This window comes from Nomascus leucogenys, chromosome 21 (assembly GCF_006542625.1).
Source record: "Nomascus leucogenys isolate Asia chromosome 21, Asia_NLE_v1, whole genome shotgun sequence".
NCBI classification, from domain to species: Eukaryota; Metazoa; Chordata; class Mammalia; order Primates; family Hylobatidae; genus Nomascus; species Nomascus leucogenys.
In genome coordinates, this window is record NC_044401.1 from 21,121,983 (window position 1) to 21,134,285 (window position 12,303).

General features: G+C 39.1%; 2 protein-coding genes across 2 annotated transcripts in view; one reads left to right on the forward strand and one right to left on the reverse strand.

The window, feature by feature from the left end:
• The window catches only part of CMSS1 (cms1 ribosomal small subunit homolog), a 372,199-nt gene that overhangs the window by 54,463 nt on the left and 305,433 nt on the right, over positions 1-12,303 (reverse strand). The gene's annotated exons all lie outside the window — the stretch shown is intronic.
• LOC100585574 (filamin A-interacting protein 1-like) overlaps positions 9,990-12,303 on the forward strand; it is a 225,191-nt gene continuing 222,877 nt past the window's right edge. The window contains exon 1 of the mRNA XM_030801924.1: positions 9,990-10,698. The gene's annotated coding sequence lies outside the window, so the exon portion shown is untranslated. The remainder of the gene's footprint in view (positions 10,699-12,303) is intronic.

Here is a 12,303-nt window from a genome sequence, read left to right on the forward strand (position 1 = left end):
AAGAGCAGCAGCAGCAGCTGCTGCTGCTACTAGACAGCATATAGTGCCAGGTCCTGTCCCCAGAGCCTTGTGTTTACTACCTTGCTGAGGAGTACTGTCCCATGCTTTCTCACATGGGTTCAGGTGGCCTTTTGCCATTTGGGGATGTATTTCCTCTTCTAGGATGTCCTTGATGTTCAAGTAAGGCTATTGGTGCTGGGTGGTGAGGACTGCGAGGACAGGGAGGGAACCAGGACCTACCCTGTGACTGGTTTGCTGCAGGCTCCTAATCACATGAGGCTGCTGAGAAGGTCAGGGTCACCAGCTGTGACCTGGGGGCCAATGGAAAGGCCTGTACTCCTCAGCCTCTTGCTTTCTCTCATCATTCTCATTTGCCCCTAAATCTACTCACTGTGAAAGAAAAGAAGGGAAAGACTGATGCCTGTAGCTGAAGTGTGGAGTTGAATGGTCAGAAACTAGACTTCTCACATGTAATTGAATCATCATAGTGCTGGTGACAGAGTTCCTATTCCAACTTCCAATTTTCAAGTTATTGTTGGGGTTGAAATATCTCTCACCTCAGAATTTTTATTTTGGAAAATCTCCAAAGCACACTTTCAGCCACATTTGAGTAAGTGAAACAGGAAAAAAAAATAGGAATGTTTTCAGCCACATTAAGCTCTAACTAGATGCTCTTAAAAAACTTTTTGTATGTACACAGCACCTTTTATTCTAGCGGAGAGTCATGTTTTTCAGCTCTGAACGGTATTTGCCATAGACTGAAAATACTAATACTTTAAGAGCCACGGTAACCACCTGACAAATGTATCTTCTCCATATAGGGGGTAAAGAGGACCCCACTGCTATCTCTAATTCTCCCTCTCTACCCAGACCACTGGAAATCCAAGTGAAATTAATGCAACGAATATTTATTGAATACCTTATTTGTACCAGGAACAAAGGTGAAGAACACTGGGAAGTTGGCATGAATTTAACCAACCTGCAAAGTGAAAATGATAGCAGATCTAGGACATCGTACAAAGCGTTAGGGCCGGGACCTACCTTACTGGACCACCTGAAAGACAGCCCTTCTGACACCTTTTCCTCTGTTAATCATCAGGCAGAGAGAAATGCTTTTGGCCTTTAGAGGAAGAGCTGTGTGAAGGAAAATTAATGATAGGCTGCCTATAGTCCATGAATTCCCAGGTCATTTTCCTTGGGTCTACCCAGAGCACACGGCCTGGGAGTACCCTGTTCAGGCAGTACTTGGACCCCCAGCAACCACTTTGACCCTTCCATTCTCCATACGAAAGCCAAAAAGATCTTTCCAAAAGGTAAATAGGATCATGTAACCTACCAGGTTAAAATATCGCAGCAGTCTGCTTTTATACTTAAAATAACATTCATACTCCCTAGCACCACCCGCAGGGCTCCCCTAACTGGGACCCTACTTCCTCCTTCAATCCCACTGCCTCCTCTTTGGCTCACAATAACCCAGCCATGCTGACCTCCTGGAGTGCCTAGAACATGCAAACTCCTTTCTTGCCCCAGAGCCTTCACACCTATTGTTCTCAGACCTGAACGCTTCCTCCTCTAGCTCCTTCACATCACTCCCATCTCAGGTTAAATGGGCCCCTTCAGAGAGAGGTCTCCTCGGACATCAGAGGTTCGCTCCCTCCCCCAATTCTCTGTCATGATTTTCTCTTCCTTTCTATTACAGCACTATCACAAGATGTACTTATCATCTGATTTGTTACCTTGTTTTTATTTGATCCTTCCCATAGACTTTACATTCCAAGATAGGACGGACCAATAACATCTGCTTTTTAAATAAAATCTCCCCAGTATTCAAGATATGCCTGGACATAGTGGACATGTAATAAATAATTGTTGAATAGATGAATGAAATGAATATAATTGCAAATAATAAATTTTTTATAAAGAAGGACATCTTTATATTTTATGTTTTTACTACCATAAATACTATTGTACTACCATAAATCTGGATTACTATTAGAGGTTTTTCATGTATTCATTTTAACCAGGAACACCCTGACTGGACTTGAGAAGCTGAGAGAATGGACAGCTGATGTATGGCTGCAATTAGAAAGTTTCAAAACGATTGCTTTAAAACACCATGTTTGGCACACAATGCATTTTGAATAAGGGGGAGAGGGGTTAGTCCTTCTAATTTAAAGCTATTTGCGGTTGAGAGCAGAGTTCCTATTATGTATGTGCCATGGTGTTCCTTAACTGAAGAAAAATTACAAAGAACCTTAACGTGAAGCACCAGAACACTAAGAATGAATACACAATGTATTCCTGGGGAGCTATTGTGAAGCTGGCCTAAGGAGGAATACCCTTGTCACTTTGCCATGTGGTTCCAGCCTAGGCTGCCAAATCATGGAGTTGTTGGAAACTAAGAAGTACCCAGGGTGCCAGTCTTGTTTTTCCAACCATGTCCAGTGGCTAAAATGGAAGATCTTGAGTCTTCACACTGTGTCCTGTCTGGTTCTTCAGCCAGCAAAACCAAATCTTGTAGGTTACCAGGAGCCCACCCACACCAGAAAGGGAGGTCTAGAATTGTCTTACTGCCTAGGGATGCTCTCTGGAAGCCCTGCCGTGGGTTCTGGGTACTTGTACACAGCACGAACAGCAGTCTTTCTCCAATCACCTCCTGATTTGCTCAGGGTATAGGCCCAAACTTTTCCCTTGCTATCCTCCATGCATTTAATTTCTCTGTTAGGACTATAGCTCTGCTCAGCACCTAGTTTATTTGCATGGGGTTCTGCTTCCTTGCATAATTCTTATCTTTCCATATCTCTTGCTACTCATTCCCTATCTGCTGCTTGGGATCAGGCCCCAACCCAAGGAGCACACCTGGAATTGTGCCGCAGCCATTTGCCGAGATTCTCCTTGCAGTGTTGAAATATCTCACTTGTAACATATGCTACTGGTTCTGTTGCTGGGAGCAGCCTCACCTATTTCTAGCCCTTCCGTGAGGCCAGCCTCTGAGGTCCCAGCATCCTTCATCAGCAAACATGCATTGAGGTGACAGCAGGGGCCCCCTCAGAGCAGCAGGATAAGTTTGCTTGAGATGGGAGTGTAAATTAGTTCAACCATTGTGGAAGACAGTGTGGCGACTCCTCAAGGATCTAGAACTAGAAATACCATTTGACCCAGCAATCCCATTACTGGGCATATACCCAAAGGATTATAAATCATTCTATGATAAAGACACATGCACACGTATGTTTATTGTGGCAGTATTTACAATAGCAAAGACTTGGAACCAACCCAAATGTCCATCAATGATAGACTGGATTAAGAAAATGTGGCAAATATACAACATGGAATACTATGCAGCCGTAAAAAAGGATGAGTTCATGTCCTTTGCAGGGACATGGATGAAGCTGGAAACCGTCATTCTCAGCAAACTATCACAAGATCAGAAAACCAACACCTCATGTTCTTACTCATAAGTGGGAGCTGAACAATGATAACACACGGACACAGGGAGGGGAACATCACACACCGGGCTTGTAGGGGGGTGGGGGGCTAGGGGAGGGATAACATTAGGAGAAATACCTAATGTAGGTGATGAGTTGATGGGTGCAGCAAACCACCATGACATGTGTATACCTACGTAACAAAACAGAACGTTCTGCACATGTGGCCCAGAACTTAAAGTATTAAAAAAAAAAGTTTGCTTGAATTCAGGGGTCACTTTGGGAAAGCTGTGACATAAGTGGTTTATCTAAGGCTTTATGTTAAATACAGGGCATGCAGTGGTATCAAAGTTAAAGCTGAGCCACACAATTTTCATGAGTACAAAGCTGGATGCCATAGCCCTGTCCTTGAGGCATGGGGCAGCTGCCAGGGCTGAAGCCATCCTGCGCTTTCCTGCCAGGGTGCCTGGGTTGACTCTGTGTCCTTTGCCTAGAATGCCCTCCTTCTTACTCTTTTCTTGCCAGAAACCAACTGTTCCTTGCCCAAGGTGTCCAGTTAAAATAGTTGCATCCCCACCCCCAACCCGTGAAGCCTCCCTGACCTCCACCTCAGGAATACTCAGACAACAGGCTACTCAGCCCTACATCAGAACACCCAGCCTATTAAAATGAGAATTTCATACTGCCTCTCCTATTAGACTATGAGTTCCTGAGCGACAGAGACAGGACAACATTTTGTCTTTAAAGGACCAAGACCTAGCACAGTGCTAGGTGCCACACCTAACACTGTTGGTATGATACCTCTTTATAAGATGTGCAATTAATACAGAAAACAGGATTAGAATGAAATAACATTTTTAGACAGAAGGAAGGCTGAGAGGGGAGAAAGACTTCTAACTTGTGTATTTTCCTGTGCAAAAGGAACCTTTTAGCCAAGGAGAAGACATTGGTCCAATTTGAGATGTTGCTAGAATTATCCCTTCCCTCTCTTTTACTCTACATTTCAGAGAACCAGTGCCTATTTGGAAAAGTAATATGGGCACACAAGGAAGAAAGCAATGCAGTGATATATATCAACAAGGCTACTGAACGATGATAGCTATGCCAAAGAAAAGCATTACATAATGACATCAAAATAGGACACTTGAGGAATGTCTTAGAGCTAAAACAGCTGTCACCTGGTATTTTGGCATTATTGAAGAACATGAAGAGATAGTCCCTGGAAACTGGAGAGTACAGATTATTTGCAACAACAATTTTCAGAGGTCAAGAACATGTTTTCCTCATTTTTTAAAAAACTTAACCTCTTATTATCATTTTCACTTGAGAAAATTATGATGCTCTAAAATGTCTAATACCTAAACACTGCCTATAGGTAGGCATCAAAGGAAGACAGAGGCTCCCCTCATTATACCAGTTCCTAAATAAACCTGTAAACTTGGAGATATTTGTCTATTTTGTAGATTATCCAGAACTTTCCATTTTACATATAAATAATCTGACTCTTAAGGAACATTAAGAACAGGATAATACGTGAAATTCTGTCAATTTTGCTGTTAGTCAATGTCTGTTAGGACAAAAGTTTACAATCCTGGAATTGAAAAATGACTAATTGGTTTAATATGTGTAATTTTCTTATTTTTTCACCTTCTAGCTCAGTGAGATGCTGTTCTGAAGTTGCTTTCCTCTGGGGCTGCTACTCTCATCCTTTGTTCACTTGGTTAAAGAGGTCAGATGCTTCATCCATTGAAAGATGCAACAATTCTATGATGTGTTGTGTATTGACTATGTGCCAGAGGCTGTAACTGCAAAGTGGAAGGTGCACTCTGCACCCCAAGAACTTCCCATTAGTGGGGAAGAGACAAGTATGCTTGGCAATTGCGATAACATGGGATTGAGGGTAAAGTGTGGTTAAACTCTGGGTGCCTTGGGAGCACTATGGAGGGTTACATGATCCACCTGGGATACAGAGGGGACAGTGGGAAGGATGGGATTTGGGATGTGTCAAGAAATAGTAGGCATGCCTGGGGGAAACTGATGTCCTGTGATCTAGCTCTGCTACAAGAACTCATTTTTCCTTTATAATTCATAGAAACAAAATAGACAATTTATACCTCATCATATTTTCTAGAATTAGCAATACATATCTGTCAACACCTTGCAGACATGTGCAGTAATAATTGTAAAATCTAGCAAAAAGCACAGTATTGGCTTTCCTGAATCATTTTAAAGTCATTAATTCACAGACTCATATAATGTTAGTACTAAAATAGAACTAAGACATCTTTTCCAGTGCAAAACCTTCACAGAGGAGGAAACTGAAGCTCAGAGGTCAACAAAAAACAAAACAAAAAACACAACAACACAACCACCAAAAGATTAGGAATGTTTTTCTTGATATTTCCCTTCTTTACTTGGTTGCTTGGTCACCTGTCAGTGGGTGGGACTAAGACATCTTTAGAGAATGTGTTCTGCTTATGGACTCACAATTCTTTCAGTTATCTGTAGGACGATACCTACGAGTCAGCCCAATACAGTCCCTCCTTTCCTCCCCATACAGATACCCATTTTTGGTAGATGCTGTGACAGAAAGGCCACAGGAAGGGGAAACAGTGTCTGTCCTGGGGTCAAATTTTGAAAGTTAACTGATCAACTAATATCAATTCCATGGACCCAAGAAAGTTTACACTGAGATGGGATTTTAAGATAATTATATTGTAGGATCTACATAGGCTGAGACAATTATGTTAGTGCTTGAACAGAGGCCGCATGGATACTCTGCAACTGGAAAATGAAGTATTAAGACAACAAATGGCTAGTGTTTCATAAAGTTAATTTCAAAAGTCTATGTCACTAATACAACTGTAAGTGAAAAGCTGTCCTGTAACTCTTTCAAAGCTGACTGATCAGGAGGTGAAAAGTCTAATGTAGGATCATTTAATATTTCAAAATCTCTGAAATATGCCATGTGAAAAGGGAAGAGTTTAATAAATAATTTTCTGTATTAATAATACAATACTATAGCAATGCTATCTAACAGAGATATAATATAAGCTGTGTATGTTATGTTAAATTTTACAGAAATGGCAAAACCAATTTTTAAAAATCATAGTAAATATACAGAACATATTACCATTTTAATCCTTTCATGTGTGCAACTCAGTGAAATAAAGTACAACTACACTGGTATGCAACCATCACTACTATCCATTTCCAGAACTTTCCCATCATCCCCAAATGAAATTCTATACCCATTAAACAATTCTCCCCATCATTCCTTCCCACCAGCTGTTGATAACCTTATTCTACTTTCTATTTCTATGAATTTGACAATTCTGGGTACCTTATACAAGTGGAATCATAACAGTATCTGTCCTTTTGTGCCTAATTTATTTCACTTAGCATGTCTTCATGGTTCATCCATATTGTAGGATGTATCAGAATTTCAATCTTCTTTAAGCCTGAGTAATACTCCATTGTATGTATATATATGTGTGTGTGTATATATATACTGCAGTTTATCTATCCATTGATGGACATTTGGGTTGTTTCCACCTTTTGGCTATTGTGAAGGTAAAAAAAAAAAATAGTGTATCTGTTTTACCCAATTTATCCAAAGTATTATCATTTCAACTTGTAATCGATATACAAATTATTACTGAGATATTTTACATTAGTTGTTTTCTAACGTCTTTGAGATCTGCTGTGTATTTCATAATTACAGCATATCTCCATTTGAATTAGCCACACTTTATGCTCTTAATAGCCATACGTGGTTAGTAGTTAATGTACTGGATAGCACAGTTCTATGAGAGAGTTTGCATTCAAGATTTTATAAATCATGATTCCTCTGGATGCCACCATGATGAATAATTCCACCTTATTTTTTTCTCATATAGCCCTATTTTTTAGAGTTGGGCCTCAGAAGTCAGACTAAACTAAATGCAGATCCCAGTCTCTTACTAATTATCTCATGATGTTGGAAAGATTACTTAATCTTTCAAAACCTCAGTTCTGTTTTTCGTAAAGTTGGAAAAAAAGACTGTTTCTCCCATAGGGTTTCTGTCTGAATTAAAATCAAATAACATAAATAAAGTGCTCAATGTACTTAATGTAGTGTTGCCAAAGTGTGAACATAATAAATAGCAACTATAATAAAAATAATCCACTAGATTATAGGTTCACAAGGACAAGGGCTACGTCTTTCACAGTGTGCCTGACACATGGCAATTATTTATTTATGTGAATAAATAATTGAACTCTTCCCTCAGTCTTTATAAACTTTTGTTTCCATGACATCTTCACACCTTCACAGAGATTGCATGATGATTTCTAATACCTACCTTGCCATGAAGATACAGATACTTTATGGTATAGAAAGAACATGAAACTCTTATTCTCATCATTTCCTTCTTTTTTATTTAAAAAATTTTGACTACTTCCTTTCCTTTTCCTTGAGAAATCAGGGATGATGGGGCCAAAAAGACTAAGGGCCAAAGGGGCCCTTACCCACAGGGGCAATGAGCAAATACATAAGTATTCTGAGGATAGCAGAAACCACCTTACCCTCACTGTTGGGGAAGGGAGTTAAAAATATGGAAAGGGTTAAAAGCTAGATTACCTCTATGGTGTTAGATTGCAAATGCAGCTATCAATGTGATCTCATAGTCTTTAATATAAATAGATAGAGCAACACATATAGGCACATGTGTGTGTTTGTGTTTCCTAGCCTATTACCTGAAAGGGCCTGGAAGCAATGAGCTCACGCAATCCCCAGATCTTGGTTTCTAAATACCATTTTCCATAATGGATGGAGGTCTTCTCGAAGATGTGGCTAATTCCAGAGCTGGGCAGAGAAAGTACAAGATGCTTACGGAACATTTTCTTGTGCCAGAAGGTAAGAAAGTACTCAGAAAAACATGAGGGCCACATCTGAGATCATTTGAGCATTAAAATAAATAATGATTTTAGTGAGTTATAATTCATTCAATAAAACAGCAATTTATGAGCTCATGTTGATATAAATAAACAGAAAAATAAGTGAGGAGAAGGGAATGCTCTTCTTCACTCTAAGATAGTTTATTTAAGAGCAATATGTTTTCCTAGTCTCCAAGTATCTCCCCACAAAATATTTATTGACTGCAAAAGGAAAAACTATAATTTTACAGTGAATACATCTAACAGATACCACCTTAAGCAAGTGGGTTTGGTTACAAGACTAACTCCATTTATGTGACTCCTGATATGATTAAGAAGAATAGAGCATTGTTTCTGTAGTATTCCTGCCGCAAAAATAGAAAATTTCAATCTTACAATGAGGAAACATCACACAAATCTAAACTGAGGAACATTCTACAAAATGTACTCTTCAAAAATGTGAAGGTCACATATAAAAAAGGAAGATTACAGAACTGTTCAAGATTGAAGGAACGTAGAGACAAGGCAACTAAATGCAACACATAATCGTGGACTAAAAAACCATTTTTTTCTATAAAGGATATTATTGAGACATTTGATGAAAAGTTGAATGGGATCTATGGATTAGAAAGTAAAGTTGATTTACTGAATTTAATTGTTATACTGTGGTTATGTAGAAGAGTATACTTATATTTTTAAGATAATCACACTAAAGTATATAAATTAATTCAGAAAAAAATATACACACACCAAAATAAACTCACAGGGGTGGAAAGGAGGATGAGAGAGAGAGGGAGAGAGAGAAAGACAGACAGAGAGACAGAGAGAGAGAGAGAGAGAAAGAGAAAGAGAGGGAGAATACAACCAGTGGTAAAATGTTGAACATTGGAGAACCTTAGTGAAGAGCATATGGAAATTCTTTATTATTCTTGTATTTTTTCTATAAGTCTGAAATTATTTTGATGTTAAAAATTAAAAATAAAGAGCATGGGCTTTGGAGTAACTCAGATTCAATTTTGAATCCTCAGTCTTATATGTATCATCTGTGAGATCTTACGAAGTTATTAAATTATTCTGATCTTTGGTTTTCTCATTAGATCACCAGGAGTAGGACTAATTTAAAGGGATGCTGTGAGGATTAAATTAGATAATGCATGACTTGAGCACTGGGCAGGTGGTAGGCATGTCTGGTAGATGATCTGATACATAATGGATGCTGAAATATATATTTGTTGAATAAATGAACAAACTCCTCCCTTCTATCCAACTCCTCAATCTGAACAAGTGATGCTACTTAAAGAAAATTAGATGTTTCAAATTTTAGCAATCCAAAGTATGAAGTTTTTCTTAACACTTGAATAATATAAAACAGAATGTCAAATAATAATAATAAATAATAAACATACCACCATGCATTCCGATGCATGGAGTTTGCTCTAGAGTTTCCTCAGCACTTAGCCCTCATGTCTCCTGTGACACTAAATGGAACAGGCAGGCATTCAAGTTTGAGTCCAACACAGCGTTAATAATAGCGAATGTTTACAGTGCCTTGGGTTATGGGTGTCAAAGAAGGGGTCATGCCCTTGTTACTTAAATCACAAACAAGGCTTACATCAGTTCATGGCTGCAGGGTACAAAATGAGGTGCAATTTAATGTCCATCTGGGCATCTGTTCCTAAGGTGCTAGCACTGCTGTCTGTGGTTCACAATATATCTGGGGTAGCAACACAGCAAAGAAAGGGACCTAGGTTGTGCTTGGGAAGTTTCTACTCTCAGCCAAGATGTGCACATGAATTTAAAATTACCCAAGAGGGTGTTTCAGAGTTGCTGGCCAAAGAGTGGTGTCTTCTAATCTGGAGAGCAGCTGCTGGGCACAGGCATGCAAACACACACACACAGACACACGCACACACACAGACGTGCTCACAGAGCCTGTGCCTGCCTCTACTTGTTTGCTTTGGGCAGATGGTTCCTGGCTTTTGGGTCACCTCATCCTGCAACCCAGTCCAGTTAGAACCTTTCTTCCACAGAGACTGGCAAGCTGTGGGGTAAGGGTTTTGGTAAGGCTGCCTGTCTTCAGAGCATGAAGGACACTGCCCAGAGAGGGAAGAGGGCAATATTTAGTGTTTGGGCCCACTTGTTGTTGGGCTCCCCACTACCTCTCCTTTGCAGAGCTATCACTGGCCCCTGGTTGCAAACTCTTGGTGGCTTTCAAGCCTACAAAACAAAAACTGAGAGGGTGTCCAAAAAGAGAAGAAGAAAACATTGTTGTTGGTCCTGGATTCCACTGTTGGATTTTGGCGGGGATGAGAAGAAGGAATTACCAGGCGTGATCAACAAAGGTACCTGCACGGTAAGCTAAGTGTCCCCATCCTTGCTGAGAAGAGGCTTTGGGATGTTTCTGTGTTATTCACCAGCTAGGAGCGGCCAACACCACTCTCCAAAAGTAGGATCTTGTGAATATTATGCCAGGGAACGTAGTATGATTAAGAGCTCATGACAGATGACGACTTTTAGGCTAAAATGACTAAGAGTTGTTTGCAAAGTAGAGGAACTATCCTGACAGTAGGTAAGTTTTACTGAAGTGATACACATGAAAGAAAACCAAAATGAAACTTTAAATTGTTATCCTGTTAAGAGTAAGATGAATAGTCAAAAATTAAAGACAAAGTATGTTTGGATAAATGGCTTTCCTTCTTAATAGCTTGATTTTGTAAGCTGATGTGAATGATCAATATACAATGTCAAAATCATCACAATGTGTTGAAAATGGAGAATTATACTGAATAGGTTAAATTGCAAAAGAGGAATTCTCTTTTCACGGAAAGATTAGTGGAAGAAACCAACATCTTCAAATGGCAACTAGATTGTATCTTTTTTCTTTTGTTTGTTTACCTTCTGTTGATGTTAAGATTTAATGAATGAGAGTCAGAGAACAGAAGCAGGTTTCTGAGATAGGGTTTTTGGCAGGTCTTGGGAGATACCTATCGAGAGCTTGTTCTGTAACACCCCACAGAAGATGACTGGATATCCATGGACACATCACATCTGGATATAAATGGGAAATGATGCTACGCTGCTGCCAAATGATATCACAGAAAATTCTGCTCACTGCACTCCTCAATGGGAGGATTATTCAGTGTTTAGGGTGGCTGCACAGTTTTGTATATAGGAGCTCCACTGAAGAGAGATATGTGTTCAGTTAAAATGGTTGTGACATATTCAGTTATTCTTTTTTCTTTCCACACCAATTAATGATTACATATCTTTCTTCATTCATTATCTGTTCACATATCAGGAAGGAATAGAAGAGGTGCAACACATACACTGTTTAACTACACTACCATATTCCACGTGTGTATTAGATATGCATAAAGGAGAACATGGTGTAGTTAATACTAGAGATAATGCATTGCAATTACAGCAATGTTCCTTTAGCTACAGTTAAACATGTTTTTCCTGTGATGACATTTTCTGATTTATCAACCTGCTATCTCCCAAAGCCAAATATTCCAAGTAAACATTTCTCTACATTTATCAGTTGACACTATTATGAAACTCTCATTATGCTTAATCAAAAATCAGCATAAATACTGTAAGAGCTGTTTGTTAATAAAAATTTCTAAAGGGAGCAATAATATTCGTGGGCTCTTTCCACCTGGGTAATTAAGGTCTACTCTGATGAGAATTTTCTCAGTATTTCCCAAAGCAATGTGGGGTTTGGGTTCTTATACTAACCAATACAAAGATACTCTGTAAAAGTTCTGCAGCAAAGAAAAGCATTCATTATTTAAAAAGTGAGTGACAATTTAATTTTAGAGTATACCTTCTATTGAAGTTCATGTGTAATTGTCTTTTTTGCTTAAGTTTTATTTAAGCAATAAATTAGCAATAAATTTAAGTAATAAATTTAGTGAAGACTTGGTCTTAGGTAGTGGCGCTGGCACTGGAGATGAAG